The sequence below is a fragment of the Ptychodera flava genome, chromosome 17, assembly GCF_041260155.1.
Source record: "Ptychodera flava strain L36383 chromosome 17, AS_Pfla_20210202, whole genome shotgun sequence".
NCBI lineage: Eukaryota > Metazoa > Hemichordata > Enteropneusta > Ptychoderidae > Ptychodera > Ptychodera flava.
This window is the reverse complement of record NC_091944.1, coordinates 19,267,510-19,285,702: the sequence shown is the minus strand read 5'-3', so window position 1 is coordinate 19,285,702 and position 18,193 is coordinate 19,267,510. Positions and strand designations below refer to the sequence as shown.

The window sequence follows — 18,193 nt, the reverse complement described above, 5'->3', positions numbered from 1 at the left end:
TTTAACCATGGTTTATTGTGCTGGGAATATTCCCAGTGCCAATATTGGCACAGCACAATGGTACAATGTTGCACATGCTTGGATGCCAGACATGTATAAGCATCCATGGGTTGTATAATGATTAATCAAATACAAAACGGAAGTGATTATATTACAATCTGTGATCGGGGGTATTTATGCTGATTATTTGCATGTCTGCTTATGGTCAACCAGGGAATTTTCAATTTCTCATGGACTTAGTCAAAATACTGTTTTATTTAAGAGGTTAATGTAACCAACCTCTCTTACAGTTATTTTTCAGTTGAGTGATCCATTCCATAGTTATACTGTAATAATCCCATGATTTGCTCTTTCACTACCAAACATTGGTAGACCCCCAGTTTTCTGGGTGAATTTTTCATCATTGAAGTTTTTTGACAATTACACACACTACAGCACCTGGGGAGTGAATTTTTCAACAAAGAATGCAACAAAGGTCGTTTTGACAAGCTTCAATATCAGTCATTACAATATGTTTTTAACGAAAAAAGAAGACGGCAAACAACACAAAAATACCCGAATACAGCAAGATACAGGTACACATCTGTACTCTAAGTGTCCCATTAAATAAAGTACATTTAGAAAACAACTGGTATGCAGTCTATAAATAAAGTGTACATTTTATGTTGACAGAGAACGTTGAACTATTCTGCATATCATGCTGGTATTGTTCCTACAACACACTGTACGGTAGGTTATTTCAAACATCAGTGCAGAACAATAAAAAGGTAAAAGAAGATTTCTTCTGAGCTAATGACTGCTTTTAAAAGTTTTATCCATGCATACATGCTGTAAATGGAATATATGCTATACTGATGTTTAAAATAAATGAACAGAAATCATCACCTTCAATTGGATGGACATGCAGATACAACTCTAAGCTTGATTCTGCTTTTCATGACCCTTTCTCATTTAGTGACCCTGTAAAAAGCTTTCAATGATAAAATCCAGCCACAGAGAATATACTGTGACTTTTTCTGTTTAATTTGACATGCTGCAAAATATAAGCCTTGCAGTCATTTTTCAATTTCCAAATTACATCTCTGGCCTTGACACCCTTAATGTTAAAACCTCAGTGATCTTTGATAAGAAAAAAGGACAGTTGGTGATAACAAAAGTTGTATTCTTCACTGTTTTTATGGACTTACTGACAATAACATCAAAGCATTTTATGTCATCCTTTACGAGCTCCTCAAGAAAATCTTTGCATTCACAAATGTTGTCCGATTACTCGTGAATAATGGAATGTTGCATCATGGGAAGGGATTTGGCATGATGAAGAGCTGGAGATTTGCCAGTGAACCTTAAATCATCACAACTCAAGGACGGGCACTGAAGAAATTTTAATATTTACATGGACTTATACATCCAGTGAATCTGGCACTGTGCATGCAATACATGTGCACTCTTTACAACGAGTGGGACATTGGATATGCGGAGCATAACTTACGCTTCAATTAACCTTCACAATTGTTTTTGTTTTTCAATCAATAGCTATTTCTGGCTTCAATGCTTTTAATTGCACCTACTTCAGAAAGTCAATTTTGGCTCACTATTGTCCATGCGTTCATAAACTTGATAGTACAATATCTTTAAACCAATGAAACTAGTTTGACTCTACTGTGCCTGAGTGTAAACAGTCTTTACCTAGATCTTTCCTAAGAGCATGGTTACTTGTCAGTATAATTTTTTCCAGTAGATTGAAATATGTGATGTCATAAACATTCGGAATATTCAAAATCATGTGTGACATGCTAATCAAGATACTCAAATACCAATATCTCAAAAGAAGAGAAATGAATGGCCATTTTTTTAAGATTACATACAAACCGCAATCTTGTAATATGTCTGAAATTCAAGAACATATCCTTGGCATGCAGGGCTATATATCACAGCAAGGATTTTACATTTATAAATGCAACAAAGTAGTGCAAACTTACCATTTTTGGAGAGATTTATATGAAACTGTAAGCATCTTGTCACATTCTCGATTTCATTTTACATTTTTTGTCAAATGCTTTAAATTGATTTGCATTGATGAACTTGCACTGATCCTGATATTAAGGAATTGAAAACTGATGGATCACGCACACAATGTTAGGAGAATTGACAACGAAATCAAGATGTTGCCTATTACCTTGAAAATAAAATTACCTGGGCTAGCCAACACAGACAAATAACGTAACAACCAACCAGTTCAGTTTTTTGAAAAAGGTTTTCATGAACAGATCACAATTTATTTTTCACTTTTGGCAGAACTGAAAAACACTGGGCCCAAACCATTTTATTTTACAAAACAACATAATCTTAGGAGGTCCAATCGCTTCACAAAGCCATGGAAGGTTCCCCCAAGAATACCTTATTGTTTTCATAAAGAGGACTGCGACCAGTGTTGTTTGAGTGCGCCTTGTTTTCCCTCCAAGACGCAAATTGTTACAACAGATGAACAGTACCATTGAGAAAGTAGGTTGTCCCATACATTCTAGAGCGCTTTAATTCACATCATTGTCCATTAACAGTCCCCCCATCATCACTGCATAATTGTCAACAAAAAAATCAATACTAATTATTGCATCTGGCAAGAGAGCCATCAATCATAAAAATTGACACAATATGTTCTACAACATCATTTTGGCGTCAACACCGTCATCAAAAAACTCACTGCACTATTGATTCCATTATATATGGCATTAGGAGAAATTTTTCACTAGAATTTTTTCCACTAACACATACAAAATTGGAAAACAAACCTGGGTCTGCCTCACTCCCACCTAAACAAAGGAATCGATAAGTAATCCCCTGGCAAAAAATTAGAATATTAGCCATAAAAATTTGCATATGCAAATTTAACAATCATTTGAACAAAACTAAGTGAAGTCATCGCTTCGAAGTTTGCTATTGGACAAAGAGTTACAGAAAAAATTTTGAAGAAAAATTTAAGTGAAAAACCCTACCAACCATGACCGAGTGATGACAGACTTCCGACGCCAGATACTGGATGTTACAATCAACCTTACGTAAGCCTAACAGTTCTGCGTCCCCAACAACAGAGCTAAATATATTTAATTGAAACTTGACAATATAACATGGTTATATTAACATTCAGATCTTTCCGATCTCTTATCTATATTAAATTCATGATGTAAAAGTGGTGATGAAGAACATACAGATGAACACGAGCAACACAGCTTTTAAAGTTGTCAATTTTAAGCAGTGTTTAATTACCTATAGCTGTACTCTAGTGTTGTTCATTAATTTTCAAATATTTTTTTATTTTCAAATGATTTTCAAATAAATACCACTAAGCTTTATTCATACAGGGCAAAAACTTCCTAACCTTAGACCAATTTGTATGCAACTGATGTACACGTACTTATTCCAAATGTATCGTTAAAATTGAAGAAAATATGCCACAAACAGGCATGAAAATCAAAACTATATAATCTTGACATACATGTATGTTCAACTTAATAATTGAATGCATTATATTTAATTTAACATTTTGTTGCAGCAACAATAAATATCCAAATACACAATTTTACTGTTCCAGTGCAGTCCTTTCTGTAGAAAAGCCTTCTTTACAGACACATGGTTTTATTATTGCATCCAATTTTGAATGGAGTCTTGTCATCGTCAAATTGTTGGCAATCAGCCTCAGTGCTGGGTATATACGACATGGATTTCCCATTGCAACCCAAGTTATTCATGATCTTTATGAGCTTTTCTGAAGGAATAAGACTGGTAAAAACATTACAGGGAAGTTCTGTTTTAGACATTTTTTTAAATATCTTACTTTCTGCAAACACTCAATATCTGTCCTTGAAATTATGTGAAAGTGAAAAATTTATGACAAAAAATGAATGATGTTTTAAAGAAACTTCCAAAGCCTGCTTCAAAAGTTTGAGAAAACATGTGCCAAAAAGGTTTGCTATCCCTGACATGTGGATTGTATGGAGTCCAGGACAATTAAGACATGACGCGTACCAAGGCAAATCATACTCAAAGTTTTCAAACGCATTCATACTCCCACGCAGCTTACAAGGGTCACACCAGTGATGCACATTGGTTCTCAGGAAGTACGAATGCACTTGGCCATCATGAGGCTGGATTCTTGGATAAAAGCTCCATTTTTATTATCAAGGTCGTGCAATCTGCGAGAAATTACAGGGTCGAAAATTGATTATGTGTATGCCAAATGACATGTTGCAGATTGTTGTGCCCATCACTGGATAATTCATACAATTATTCATGGTATGGGGCAAGTTTTAAGTACCTTTCTATGAATACATGCGTCTGACCATCCCTGTTTAACTGAAACTGTGATGGAGGGTACATCACAGTGTACCATTTGTTACATTGACAGACTAAACATAACAGGATAATATATTTTTGGATAAATATATAATTTGAGGTATGGTCCATGACCCTTTGTCAGCTGAGATGAGGGCATTGAACTGTAAACACAGTACTGTTTGCTGGGAAATTTGTGAATAAGTGCAATCAGTTTATAAAGATGAATGTGAATGCAAGCATGAACAAAGAAAAAATGTTTTGAAAAGAAAATTTAACCCATAAATGCATCATGTGTCTAATGTACAGTAGAGTGTCGCTGAGACAATTGGAGTCAAAGTTTTTGCAGAAGGAAAAGAGGAGGAAAAATGTTATATTTACACACTAAGCTAAAAATAAATCATTGAAAATTTTTGAGTACAATAGTTATAACTGGTGAATATTGATTATTAAGGGGGCCCCTACCTTTCATTTACAATATACTTAAAATGTCTGCAAATAAACCTACCGTAACGGATATGCTGCTCAACATAAAAAAAATCTGATTCTTGTGGACAAAAAAATATTCCAGTGAAACCTTTTTCTCTTAAAGATGAATGTGGTTCACAGACATAATTACAAGTTGAAAGTTCAGTTTCTTCATTTTCAACTAATTGAAGAGCACATTCTTAATCCAAAAATGCAAATTTCAAGGTCAGTGTGGCTCTCATATTGTGTGAAACTCGGTGCCAATGTACAAAGCAAATGGACTACACAAATAATTTTTCCCAATAATCCACAAGTTGCAACCCAACCTCCAACCCTAAATGCAGCCAGGTACCGTCTTAGCCATAGCTTAGGAGAACCGACAAAACTTCCTCCGACATACTTTATTTGCATAATCCTAATTTTGACTGAACACATTACTGCTAATCCGAACTACCAAATGGAGCTCAGAGCAAGTTGTTGGCAGATTATGAAAAGATCTGCCATATAAAGAACATGCTTCAAGGAACGGGCGCCTTCTGTTATATCAGCGTGATTCAATTCCTGTTTCGAGTCGCAGCAATTATGCAAAACTGACACAATACAGGTGGTTGCAATATGTCTAAAACATCTTTTCAGACTGCGTATTTCAGTAGTGATCACAACTTATCTTGTTTGCATTTCCTAAAAAGAAAGTACTTTGAACCATGTAGTGTTAAAGATGATCAATATGCGCACCTCATATACATTTTGTACACTAACATGACGTATCACATTTAACATTTTTGCAATTGGAACGTAAAACATTTTTCAATAATGTAAAGTGACCTCACTTTTCATAATAACTATACATACACATTGATTTCAGAATCTGTGTAGTCAATGAATGCAGGCACCACAATAAACATTTTTCATCTGCTTTGACAATACATTTATATCAGCGGTAAAAAACCACAAATGTGACAACACATAATACACTGTACAAAATTACAGCTATGGAAAACTGGCATACACATGTTGTACTAATGGAACTACTTGTGTAAGCAGTGACTGATGGCCATCTTATTTTACAGAATCGTGAACAACTTCTAACAATTCCTTTTTTGTATGCTACTTTTATCAGCTTGTACATTTTATCATATGAATTAATTGAGAGATTTTCATCTTGCTTATAATGTTGATTGTTTAAAAAGATCCCTTATCACACTGAGAAAAAAGAAACAGGCAAAAACAGTTGAATTTTTGACAGAATATGTCTCATGAGATAGACAGACTCTCCAATTTTGACATTCAAAATGGCTGCCATTATCTATGTATAAACTGTAGAGGGGGATTACGTTTTCAATTTCCATCTATTAAAACAACAGTGAAAACTTCAGCTGTTCAGGAAGATTCATAATGGGTCCACATGAGTGGGCAACCAACAATTGAAAATTATTGGCAAAATTTTGGTACTTTTAGTACCAAAGCTTTCACAGTGAACCCTGATTTTTTTAAGTTTGATCAAAAGAATGACGAAAAGTTTACTAATTAGGGCATGCATTCTGTTGTTAGGGGCAGACTAGTTTCTGTAGCACGCAGCGTTCACAGGTAGTTTGGAGCAGATTGAAGTAAATACCCATTTGAAAATTCTTGTTCAATTTCAGCTAAATAACCCTAAAGATCTAAGCCCTATATTATTTCTTAAAATCTCAGTATCTTGAAAAGGATATCCCAGCACCTAATTGCCCTGCAGCTGAATTTTCTCTTTCTTCTTTATGATATTAATGTGACCTTTGAATAAATCTACACTGAGGCCAGCAGTGGTTCATTAAAAAAAGGTGTAGCAAAAAATCTCAAAAATATAAGCCATCTATAATTGTGATGTGAGTGAAATCTATGCAGTCTGGCTGTCAACAGACGTGGTTATGAATTTTTAATACTTCACACCTGTCATGTTTCATTTTATGACCAAATATTACACAAAAAGTTAATGAGGGTCACAAGCAGTCTGATTCTGAAGATCTTCGAGAAGACCACCGACCAATCAAATTGATTCCACCATGCAGAGTTCAACAGAGGATTTCTCAAGAGCGTTCCTCACCAAATTAATAAATTTCAGTGCCACAGGCTAATGCCGCTTTCAACTTAAGATGTGTGCAATAATTGGAACAAATAATTCAAGCCTCATTTCTGTTCTTTCACTCTGACATTCAACGGTGTATAAGAGGATATCCAGAACTGTTTTGATTTGTTTTGTAACATCATCCAATATGGCTAACAGGCAGCTTCTTTGAATAAAAAAATACACTGTAAAAGTGTAAACTTCAAATAAAAAATATAGCATTTTAATTTCAGGACCAACAACAGGCAAAGGATATCATATATTCATGTTATAGAGCAATATTTTCTTTTATTTGAAGGCGTGCTGTTTAATGCACTGATTCTTGAACTTATCTTACCCATGATGCTTTGCAGATTACAGGAAATACTTTCCTAATGCATTAGATAATTCAGTATTTCATGCAGTAACAAAATTTAGACTGAAAATAAAGGTTTTTGACAAAGGTATGATATTTAACACTATACCATAAAAACTTTTAAAAATTATATAGCATCTTTTTTGGGTTACTTTCTAATCTGCTAGTGTTTACTCCAATATGACCCATCTTGGAGGAAATTAAAAAGTCCTTTAATTAAACTTTTGCATCCTTCTAAGTTGAAAATCTCTGAATGATGTCATTGGTTACTAAGGGGTTAAAGTTGAGAGGTCAAAGTGTTCAGCTTGAGAGGTAAGTATGCACAGGTTTTCTTCTAATAAGTTAACTTTATACCTACGAGACAAAATGATCAAACAGGGCTGTTTAAAATGTCCATAGCTTGTGATTTTCTAGATTTGTTCTTGTGCCACTTTTCTAGAATGACTTACTGTCGTTTTACGACTTATCCGGACACCAAACTTGCTAATTACCCAGCAACTTCGCTGATGATATTGAGACATTGATAGGTAATTACCAAGCACTTCGGTAATTCACCTCAAACTTGATACTTGATCTGGCTGCATGAGTGCTCCATGGGGTACACAATGTGTATACAAAGTCACTGATAAGTATCATACTAGTGCCATAAACTAATTTGTTACCAGGGGTTGGCATTCCACTGAACAGCATTCCTCAGTAAAACCAACATATGTACATGTGTGCTGTTCATCCGTGTAACATGTAAACTCAACTACGGAGAGGTTAGGAGAGTATAATGGGTCGTTAGAGTTTGTTAAATTAGTTTTCAGAGCAGAAAAACTATCAGTAACGTTAAAACAAGCTGACATTGGAATTCCTGTTACAACATGGTGAGGAAAATCCTACATTATCCAGTTTATTTATAATCCTATGACCCTCCGTCTCCATCACCTAAATAGAATAGTCCCACACCACGCATCCACCATTGGTTTTCCTCCTCTAAAACCTACAGTTTCATTCGTTTGAAGCAATTATCCTTTCATCTGTGAAGAGTTTTTACCAGTGACTATTACAACTTTCACTGCCAGTTGTTGTTTTTATAAGATGCAGACCATTTGATACTGAGTACACTGAGTTGCAGGCAATGCAGATGCCACTTCACTATTCACACTGTGCTGTTGATCGGCAAAGTACAAGACATCTTTGTTTCACTTTTTTTTATTTCAAGATATGATTCATGTGAAAATTTTACCAAATGTCACTGATGGGATGGTGTTTTTCAATTTCATTTGATGCAGGGATATGAAATACTGTGTTAGTTTAGCTCGGAATCGTTGCTGAGTTTTGCTGCCTTTTGGTAATGGTTGTCTATCAGCATAAATGTGATCGAGGAATGCCAGTTCATGGAGATAGAGAGATTGAAAATCTTTTCTGTATTCTAACTTCCTTTACAATTTCTTCAGGTGTAAGTCGATTTCGGAAAGTGATTGAAAGTTTGAGTGGTGTTCAATAATTGTGCCTAAATCAGTACAAATTGAGCAGAAAAAGTATTTAAGTAGGACTGTTCAATCAGATATGATGTCCATTGAAGTTACAGAAATCTCTTTTAGTGCAGTTGGAAGTTGTATTTGTCCTGTGCCATTTTCATCACTTTGTTCAGCAATTTTCTGTATGGGTACACTGTTGAAAACTTTGAGTGCAAACTCATGTCTCAAATTGGTTTATGCTATCACTGTATGCACTGAGATGTCGGCGTCTGTGTTTACACTTTGCCACCCATGGAGTTACTGCAGCCAGATCAAGTATCAAGTTTGAGGTGAATTACCAAAGTGCTTTGGTAATTACTGATCAAAGTCTCAATATCATCAGCGAAGTTGCTGGGTAATTAGCAAGTTTGGTGTCCGGATAAGTCGTAAAACCACAGTAAAGCAGCCCTTGTCACAGAAGCAGTACATAGCGGTTATATTGCCTGCAGGGTAATTTAGCTGTAGGCAAAGACTTTCATTAAACGTACATTGTATGGGTCTCAAACAGCATGCATGTCCTTCTGATAAAACACATGAAATCATGTCATATATTTTACTGTCAATTTTTTGGTATAAATTTTAGTTCAACAATATTATTTATAAATTATTATTATTTATTTCTTTGATTAATATTCATTATTGTTTAAATGAATTTAATGATTTAATTTTTTAATATTTTATTGATTTTTTCATTTATTGATTTAATTCACTATACTTATTGATTTATTCATTTTCTGTCAATGTTATTTTTTATTCACCTTTCATTGATTGATTGATTGATTGGTTTATCTATTTATATAAGTTTTTATTGATTTGTTTATTTATCTATTTAAATGTAAGACTTGGTTTATTAAACAAATTGTTTCCTGAAATTTTTACAGCGTATATCAGTATGGTTTTATTTGATCTGTAATGATGTCACTGTTTCTGGACGAGCATTTAAGCAACTGTGTTTTTTTCTATTTTCACTCTGTCCTTTTTCTGAAATTACCTGGATGACAAACACGTCAACCATCATCAAACTCCCCAAGGCCATGTACCAAGATCAAAACACTACAAATACCATTAAGTTGGTAATTTCCATGAAAAAACTCTGAATGGCTAAGATTTACAACAGTCAACGGTACTACACGCAGAATTTCACAAAAAGCGACCCTAAACGTTATTTGCACCCATTTTATAAATGCAGGAGACGTCTTCATAGATTAAAGAACCTGCTGTAACTCTCTCGGATCAGTTCCAAGCCCCGGCGCCAGCTGAACCAATCGTATCGCAGAATGCCCATGTTGCCATGGCAACGCCTTCCTAGAGATCGGCAAGTGACGTCTTGGATCATGTGAGATCTATGTTCATAATATTCCTCACAGATAGATCTATGCACACAATCAACCCAGCCGTCTTGTATGCATTCATTCAACCATTCACAGACTCTGATTAGAATTGAAAGGGGGGAATGGAACACAGGAATGATCGGATTGCACGCGCCCTTGATCTCATCATGATTCAATTATTTTTTCTCAGGTATCGGCGTGATGGTAACAGAAGTTATTGATGAGATTTTTAAATGCACGATCTGCCACAAGGTCAGGTATCAACTTGCCGATACCTAATTTCAAATGCTGGAGAAATATGAAAAAAAAACCAGTCTTCTTTGATTTAAAATTTAATCCGCCTTTATTTATTCCAAAAATGTGTCATTAAAAAATGTAATATCATGCAATTGTCTCTTTCTGACATTCTCAGAGTCAAGCAGGTCCACAAATTAAAAATATTCAATATTTATCTCCGCGATTCAGTGCAACAGCTATTTCAATGGACTCTGTACGTGTTTCACCTGTCCAAGAAATTAAAACAGTTCATCACAGGTTCCCTCCAAGCAAGCATTCAGGATGAAAATCAAATGCACTATTTCCTCATTTTCCGTCCCGTAAATTTACCTTCAATCTTCATTTAGACACATCTCTCACTCAAATTTTTCATTTCTGATATAAATGTCACTGTAATACACTAACATTTCCATCAAATTCACAGTCTGGCTAATGCTTAACCCTTTGAGTACTGTAATTTATTAGTGCAACATTTTACCAATTTTGTGAGTTTTTCTGTACTTTTCTGATAATTTTGGACTGAAACAGACATCACATTTCATTGGTTATAGTCTTCATCAAAATTTTGGTAAAAATCTGAAAAAATTTGACTTTTATAAAAGGCATCAAAAAATTGACTTTGGCACTCAAAAGGTTATTAGATACATTTTAATTCTACCCTCTTTCCCAGCGAGGAATGTTCAGTCACGTTCACAGCCAAAACCAGTGCCAACAGCCAGCAATTATAAATCATTGAAAATTCAAAAGCATTGAGATATTTGATTTATTACCTTGTAAGGTTGATCTTTAATGTATAATTCATTCTCAAAAATCAAATATATTGAATAAATTATAGAGTTTCTATGAAAATGGATAAATCTTAAATGAATTATGGATGCATTTGCTCAATAAATACTGAACATGCCCACTCTAAGAGGTATGTACATGTGCACTTGTTTAAATAGGAAAAGAAATGTACGCACAGTTGTGACCTCGATGTATCATGTGACAGGTCATAAGCCAATCAAATGAAGTCTTTGCCTTCAGCATATAAATCTGTTACAAGATTTCAGCCAATCCGAGTACTGAAGACTTGCAGGTGACAGCAATTCTGAATATATAGACATGATTATAGGCAGGAAGCATGCACTGGTGTCTACAAGATCAGTGAGGCATTTAAAAATGCAGAATTTTTTTCAGATGTAGTATTCTTTTCAAACTATGAAAATAGGAAGCTAGAATCGATCGATCTCTGCAATTACAAATAGACATTAGTGGGTATGGCGAAACGGTAACCATGCGGCTGCTTGGTGAAAAGAGCAGAAAGAGCAAAGTCAAACACTTCACGGCCTACAGACAAGAATCTGCTACAGCGCCATTAATTCTCCATTTTGTTTACAATTGAAGATATTTCAGCACGTAAATGAAACGCATAATGATACGACAGCAGTACTGACCTTTGCGTAAAGGGGGTCAACAGCGCGGCTCCAAAGAAATAGAACTCCCTATGGAAAACACATTCAACACTAGACTGCAATTTCAATAACATATTTCCGAGATACAAGTGGCAAATACGGTTTTAGTCATTAAATTTCACGGCTCCTTCACTAGGAGAGTGTCTTCATAAGCTTCTTTTTATTTTATGTTCTTTACGCAAGAAGAAAAAATAAGTGGGAATAATTTACACGCATGTTACGGGGAAAAGAAGTGCTTCAAAAAGAGTCTTGTAATATATCAGTTGCCTCACGACTGGTGAGAATCTCTTAACCACAGTCAACATGCCCAAGGAGTGATTCTTAGAATTTGGTGTCATTCGCACTTCATAAATTTCAAAACGTTCTAATGACGATATAGATGTAAAGGGTGTAAATAGAACTAGGGGCCACGATTGCAACATTAACGCTGTTTCTGATTCTTTCTCGTGTAATCAACACAGGTTGAATTTTGATTATACTAATACCCCCAAAAAATACCCAAGGAAATAACTCTAATTTCGTAGAAATAACATATTCAATATAGGGAATGGAGGTAAGGTATCTCAGAAATTCTTAGAAATTGCTGTGGATCTTGAACAGCTGTTGTTGAAAGCATAAAACTGGTATCTCACGCAAATTTGTTTTTGTCTCCAATTTCTTTTACGGAACCAGGAATCACCGGACTAGTTTTCTTTATAGAACAAAGATGAAACATGGAAACTATAACACATATAGATGGTGTGAAACAGGTCTCACAGACTCCTTGTTATCCAGAAAACTGTCCCCAATAATTGAAGCAAACATCACAGTTAACTTTGTGTGGTGAACTTGAAATCATTACTAACTTCTCTTCAATGGGTAACTTTCAAATGTATATTATCCAACTTGTCCAGTACCACGACCCAATATATAAGTAGATTTAATGCATACTCAGACGCTTTAAAAAACATCATTTTGGAAAATATTGTAGTAAATACTTATACTTTAATTCTTCTGCACATGCCTTTGGTAAGAAAAAAAATTGAGTGAAGCTGCCCCAAGAAATAGTTTGTAGTGTCTGAGCACGCTCTGTCCCTACAATTTTGGCGGAAAACTTCATGAGAATGCAAGGTTAGAATTGTAGACAGTTCAAAAACTATGCGTTACCTACATGACTTTACAATAGCTAGACTTTGCCAGAGACTTAATCATTACAGAGTCTAACTTAACTGTGCACTCTAAGCATATAACTGCAGTCAAAGTGAGAAATTGCGAAGAAAATTTACAGCAGAGTCTAAGTCAGATATATGGATAGTGTGGGTACGCTTCAAGTGTACACTCCGACTGGATGGCTAACTGACTTCTGAAATCAGGGAGTGAAATTGCCACAGATTGAGACAGCAACATCTATTTCACACGTTGCTTATGCTAACTTGTGGGTATTCACATGTCCTTTGATCCAGGAGACTACATGTGGAGCTGACACAACTTGCCTTTGTATGTCTATGAAATAGCATGATGGCAGGTGTTCTATATATATAAGTTTTTGTTCTTCTTACAAGAACTGCACTTCAAAAACGATATTGTTTGCAATCATGCATGAATGCTCATATATTAAATAAAAATGCATCTACAAGATATTTAATATATAGTAAATTCATCTTTATTTAATTTTAAATCAGGCACATTGCATGGTCCAAAGTCAGTCTTTTCCAAATGTATTAGGAACGTTACAAACAAAGTTACAATCTTTGCTTGAGAGAGCAAAGAAAACCATTACCTCATTAAATTCGGCTTACAGGGATGGCAACAACTGCTTGTTTTCCTTTATGTAAAACTTAAATATGTCGAATGGAACAGTGAGAAAGTCCCACACAATTTTTTCTTTCAACTCTTCAAATTGATTTATGACCACAAGATGTTCTACCCTTTTGCAAATACACACATCTGAACAGAAAACTGGATTGGGACAATTAAGTATGCACTTTACATAATATAGAACCTGTCCAATTTTCACACTGTCAACACCCTTGAAATTGACAGTGTAATTATTTTCTTCGTGTGACTGACTTATATTCAATGCTGTGGATGATTTTTCGATTTAAGAGAACGCGTTTATATTTGAATGAATTGGAGATATTGTTTAATACATTATTTATAGCAATTCTCTCATCACCTGTGGATGTGAATGGGCTGTAAGCACCAACACTGTAAATGTTGAAAGATATTTCTTCATTTTCTTTTACTTTTCTCCCACTCGAAATTTTTGCATAAAACTTATGAGCTTTCACAATGTCATTAATCATATTTTCAAGGGTTGGTACATGTTGCTGGATACATATTGTTGATACAATCTGTCCTTCAATGCTTTGTGTACCAAGAACAAAGTTTCTCAATTCACCGTTGAAATCCTCAAAATAAAACAGGAATTTGCCCAAAGAGGTCCTAAATCTTGTACACGGGATACAAGGTGTAATAGCATGTGAGCATTTGAAGTTTCATACCTCGGTAAATACAATGTGCCAATCTTTAGGCAAAAGTGCTTTAACAATAGCTCAGAGGACTGTATGTCATTAATACATGTAGAGTTCTTCAATAATAGAAAAAATGCCTTCAACAAATAACAATAATGAGTGAAATAAATATCTGGCAAATGATGCCACAATAAAGGTACAGAATAGTACAATAAGAAAGACCTATATTCTGATGCTTTCCAATGAGGTAGATCAATGGCAAGGGAACATGGAACACATGTAATAAAAGATGGAGGTGATATTTTCAACAGCGATTTATCAATACTGCTAATTTTATCACAAATATATCAGGGGTCATCCTTGTAAGTTTTATCAGTCCAAAGGTTGACCAGCATTTTCACAACACCGATACAAACTCCATGCATGTAATCCACAGCAATGCCTCTGATGATGTCAAATTTGGGGAATGTCAATGCCCAACCCTTATATGGCTTCCTCATTTCAGCTGCTGTTTTGGCAAAGTCAATTGTTTGTTCATGAGTTCTGGGTTCTCCTTGCCCTGACATCTCTCCTATCAAAAGGGTATGCATGTGTGTGGCCTCTTTCACTGGTTTTTACTGTTGCTCCTGGAGAGGTGCAGAATGGACATCCATAAAATCCATTAAACTGACAAAATTCTGTGAAGAGGCATCTTGCAGGTGCATCAAATACGCCACTCAACAGAATACCTCTCACTGTGAGCCCTTTGACACCACCTACATCGATGACAACTCCTACAAATGATGGAAAGAAAAAGTGATAAATGTGACAGTTATATGAGAAACTTTAACTCTCTTAATAACATCATGCAGGATTTGCTCTGGATATGTCGATATACAACCAACATTGAACACTTCAGGCTTTTTACTAGACCAAGAAACTTCATGAAAAATATAGTCGTCCCTTCATTTAATAGCATACATCAAATTGCTTAAAATGTCACCATTCATGACAAAAACAATGCTAAGCCTTGCAATGTTAATGTCATCATATCTCCTGATGACACTTTGGAATAAAATTATGTTGTATTTGTATGTTTCATGCGACAAAGTTGCCCTATTAAGTCATTTCACCCATATGGAAACAGCTTTGTAAAATATTCTCCTTGAAGCTTTGAATTCTCAATCAACAAGATAACAAACCTTTGCGATAAAGCTGCTTGAACTGCTGTGCAAATGGCTGAAGAAATGTTCTGCAGTGTGGCTTTTCCTTACCAAACCAAACTCCTATCAGAATTCTATTCTTTCTTTGGTATCTGTACAATAAAGAAATGTGCATTTCACAGAAAATTACTAAAAACCTGTACTGAACACTGTAAAGGAATATATATATATATATATATATATATATATATATATATATATATATATATATATATATATTATATATATATATATAACACCAGATAATATTACCTTATAGCAAGTCATTCACACTCTTGAGATGTTACATAAGTACATAATCGCGACGGTAATGTACTGCACAAGCAGTACACTGGACAGTGCACTAAAATACTGATAAATGGTACTTTATGACACCAGTGCTTGTAATGTATGGGAACAGCACAGTATTAAAATGTACATTATTGACAAAACTATTTTACTTAAAATAAAAGTACATATTTGATTGCAAGCTTATTCAAACAAATAATGAATTTAGGGATTTTCAGTGCTCATTGGGCAGACATCTTGACACCAAGACTAGAGAATGGTTATGTAACTAAGGAAATATACAAATCCATAACCAAACAGTTCATGGTCAAAGAGCTATTTTACTCTGTGTCAGCATCTTCACAGCAGAATGACTGAAAGACCAAGGATAAACCAATCACTGTTGTTGTTCATCTGGCTGCATATATTTAATTCTCACGTATTTTGATGGAACTTGTACATGTATTTGCAAGCAACAATATATGTTAAATTAGCCATAGAACAGGTACTCTGGTGCCAAAGTAAACCTTCATACTTGTACACAATGAAGCGAATATGTGAGTAACATGGTTAAGCAGAATAGCCTGTGCTCAGGACATAACAAGTAGCATTCCGTACCTTTCTTGAGGAGGAAGTTAATTCAAAACAACGTAAGCAGGCCAAACACTGAATTTTAATGAACGGAGAAGTGCTACACCATCAAAGTTGATTTGAAAAGAGACATGTAGCTCCTGGTTTTTCTTTTCATCATTAGTTTGGGTGAAGAATCCATCTGTTTGAAAATGCTGCTTGTACAGCTTTCCGTCCAGAACATCTTCTATGTGTTCGGTATGATTCTGTTGTGTCGATATTGCAGACCACTACGTTTGCCTTCCCCTTTATAAATGATGAATAAAAAGCAATTATCTGCATACTGCATGTTCTGCAAATCTTCATATTATTATAATTGGCCCATGGTACATGATTGTATGCTACGTTCACTGTATGCAATAGTTGTAAATATTTTATATGCATGTACAATCGTGTAATTGAACAACTTTTACAATATAAACACTATTAACACAAAATATGACAATAACGCTTAAATTGCATCATGTGTGTTCCACATTCTGTACATTGCCAAATATTTTGTATGAAATGAAAATCTTCCATCAATGGTAGTGTTGCTTTGATCTGCTGACAAGCAACCAATGAAAATTATGTCAATCAAAACACTGTGCAGTAGATGGTTTACTTTGGCAATTGGCAGATAATTTGGTTCATACAAGCATTTAGAAGCAAGCTGTGCTATATGATCATGCACCTACAGTTTACAGTAATAGCAATTTGAAGTTTTGCTGAGAAATATGGAAAGTATTAAAATGTGGAGTGACTGGCTAATTTATTTAAATAATTTAGTGTGGGAGTAGCTAGCATTTTTATGAATTTAATCACAGAAATAATGTGCAGCTTGAAAAAAATACTGGACTACTTACGGGACAACAGAGTTGAAAGCTGCTCCACTATAGGAATGATGATAAAGTATGGTACTTTGTCATCCAATTGGACTTTACAATTTCGACATTCTGGCACCAGTTCGCTTCCAAAATACGTGTAACACTTTGGGCAATAATGATGTTGTTCCAATGGAGTCTTAACGGACTTGAAGAACTCCCGAAACAATTTAAGAGATCTTTTGCACAGGTTGGGTACAAGGCAATGTAATTCAATTAAGACTAGAAGGTCGGATAAAGCTTCTCCACTTAAACTGTGTCTCATTGCAAAAGATACAATTAGAAGTAAGCTTGCTGCAATCGTGATCGGCGCTCCCTGATAAATTGGAAAGTTTTCTTCTATGGAATCTGAACAACCCTAAAATTTTCATCAGCTCTTGAACGATCACAATCACTGCTTTGACCGTCATCCCTGTCGCTATCATCTGCATATCTGTCCAAATACATTGAGTGGTCTTCAATTCGCAGTCACTCAGTACTTCTGGTTCAGTAAGTGCGTCGCCTCCGACTCCTTCACTCCCGGAATCATCTGATTCATCGCTGCTGTCGGTGACAGTTTGCTGTTCTTCATTGTAAAATCGTAATCACTGGTAGCCATTTCATTATCTGGAATTTCGGTATATTCATCGCTGCAAACGTTGTTTTGTGGTGATGACGAAGACGTACCATTATCTGACGCCACTATGCCACGCGTACGATCATTATCACCGATAGCTGCTTCTGAACTCACCGAGACTCTGTCGTCAGTGGCTGCTTCTGAGCTTGTGAAACACGATGCCATCGTTGCTGTTTCTAATTCCTTATTCCATCGCCATCTTGTCGTTCTTGGTTATCGTTTATGTGGTCTTGTCAAATGGTCAAGGTAAAACGGTGATCGTTTTTGTTTGTGCTCATATTTGCAATGTTGTTGTTCCTTGCTGTTTTGTCCGTCCGCCATGTTTATAGAATGGTACTTTATG

The 18,193-nt window shown here is 35.2% G+C and overlaps 1 protein-coding gene and 1 long non-coding RNA gene across 14 annotated transcripts in view; both read right to left on the bottom strand.

Moving 5' to 3' along the window:
- LOC139115703 (potassium voltage-gated channel subfamily KQT member 1-like) overlaps positions 1-18,193 on the bottom strand; it is a 348,427-nt gene that overhangs the window by 92,344 nt on the left and 237,890 nt on the right. The window lies entirely within an intron of this gene.
- LOC139115702 (uncharacterized) lies at positions 13,442-18,192 on the bottom strand. The gene is made up of 4 exons (XR_011548165.1): positions 17,217-18,192; positions 16,360-16,617; positions 15,454-15,566; positions 13,442-15,045 (listed from the first exon to the last, which is right to left on the bottom strand). It is a non-coding gene; the product is annotated as an uncharacterized lncRNA (long non-coding RNA).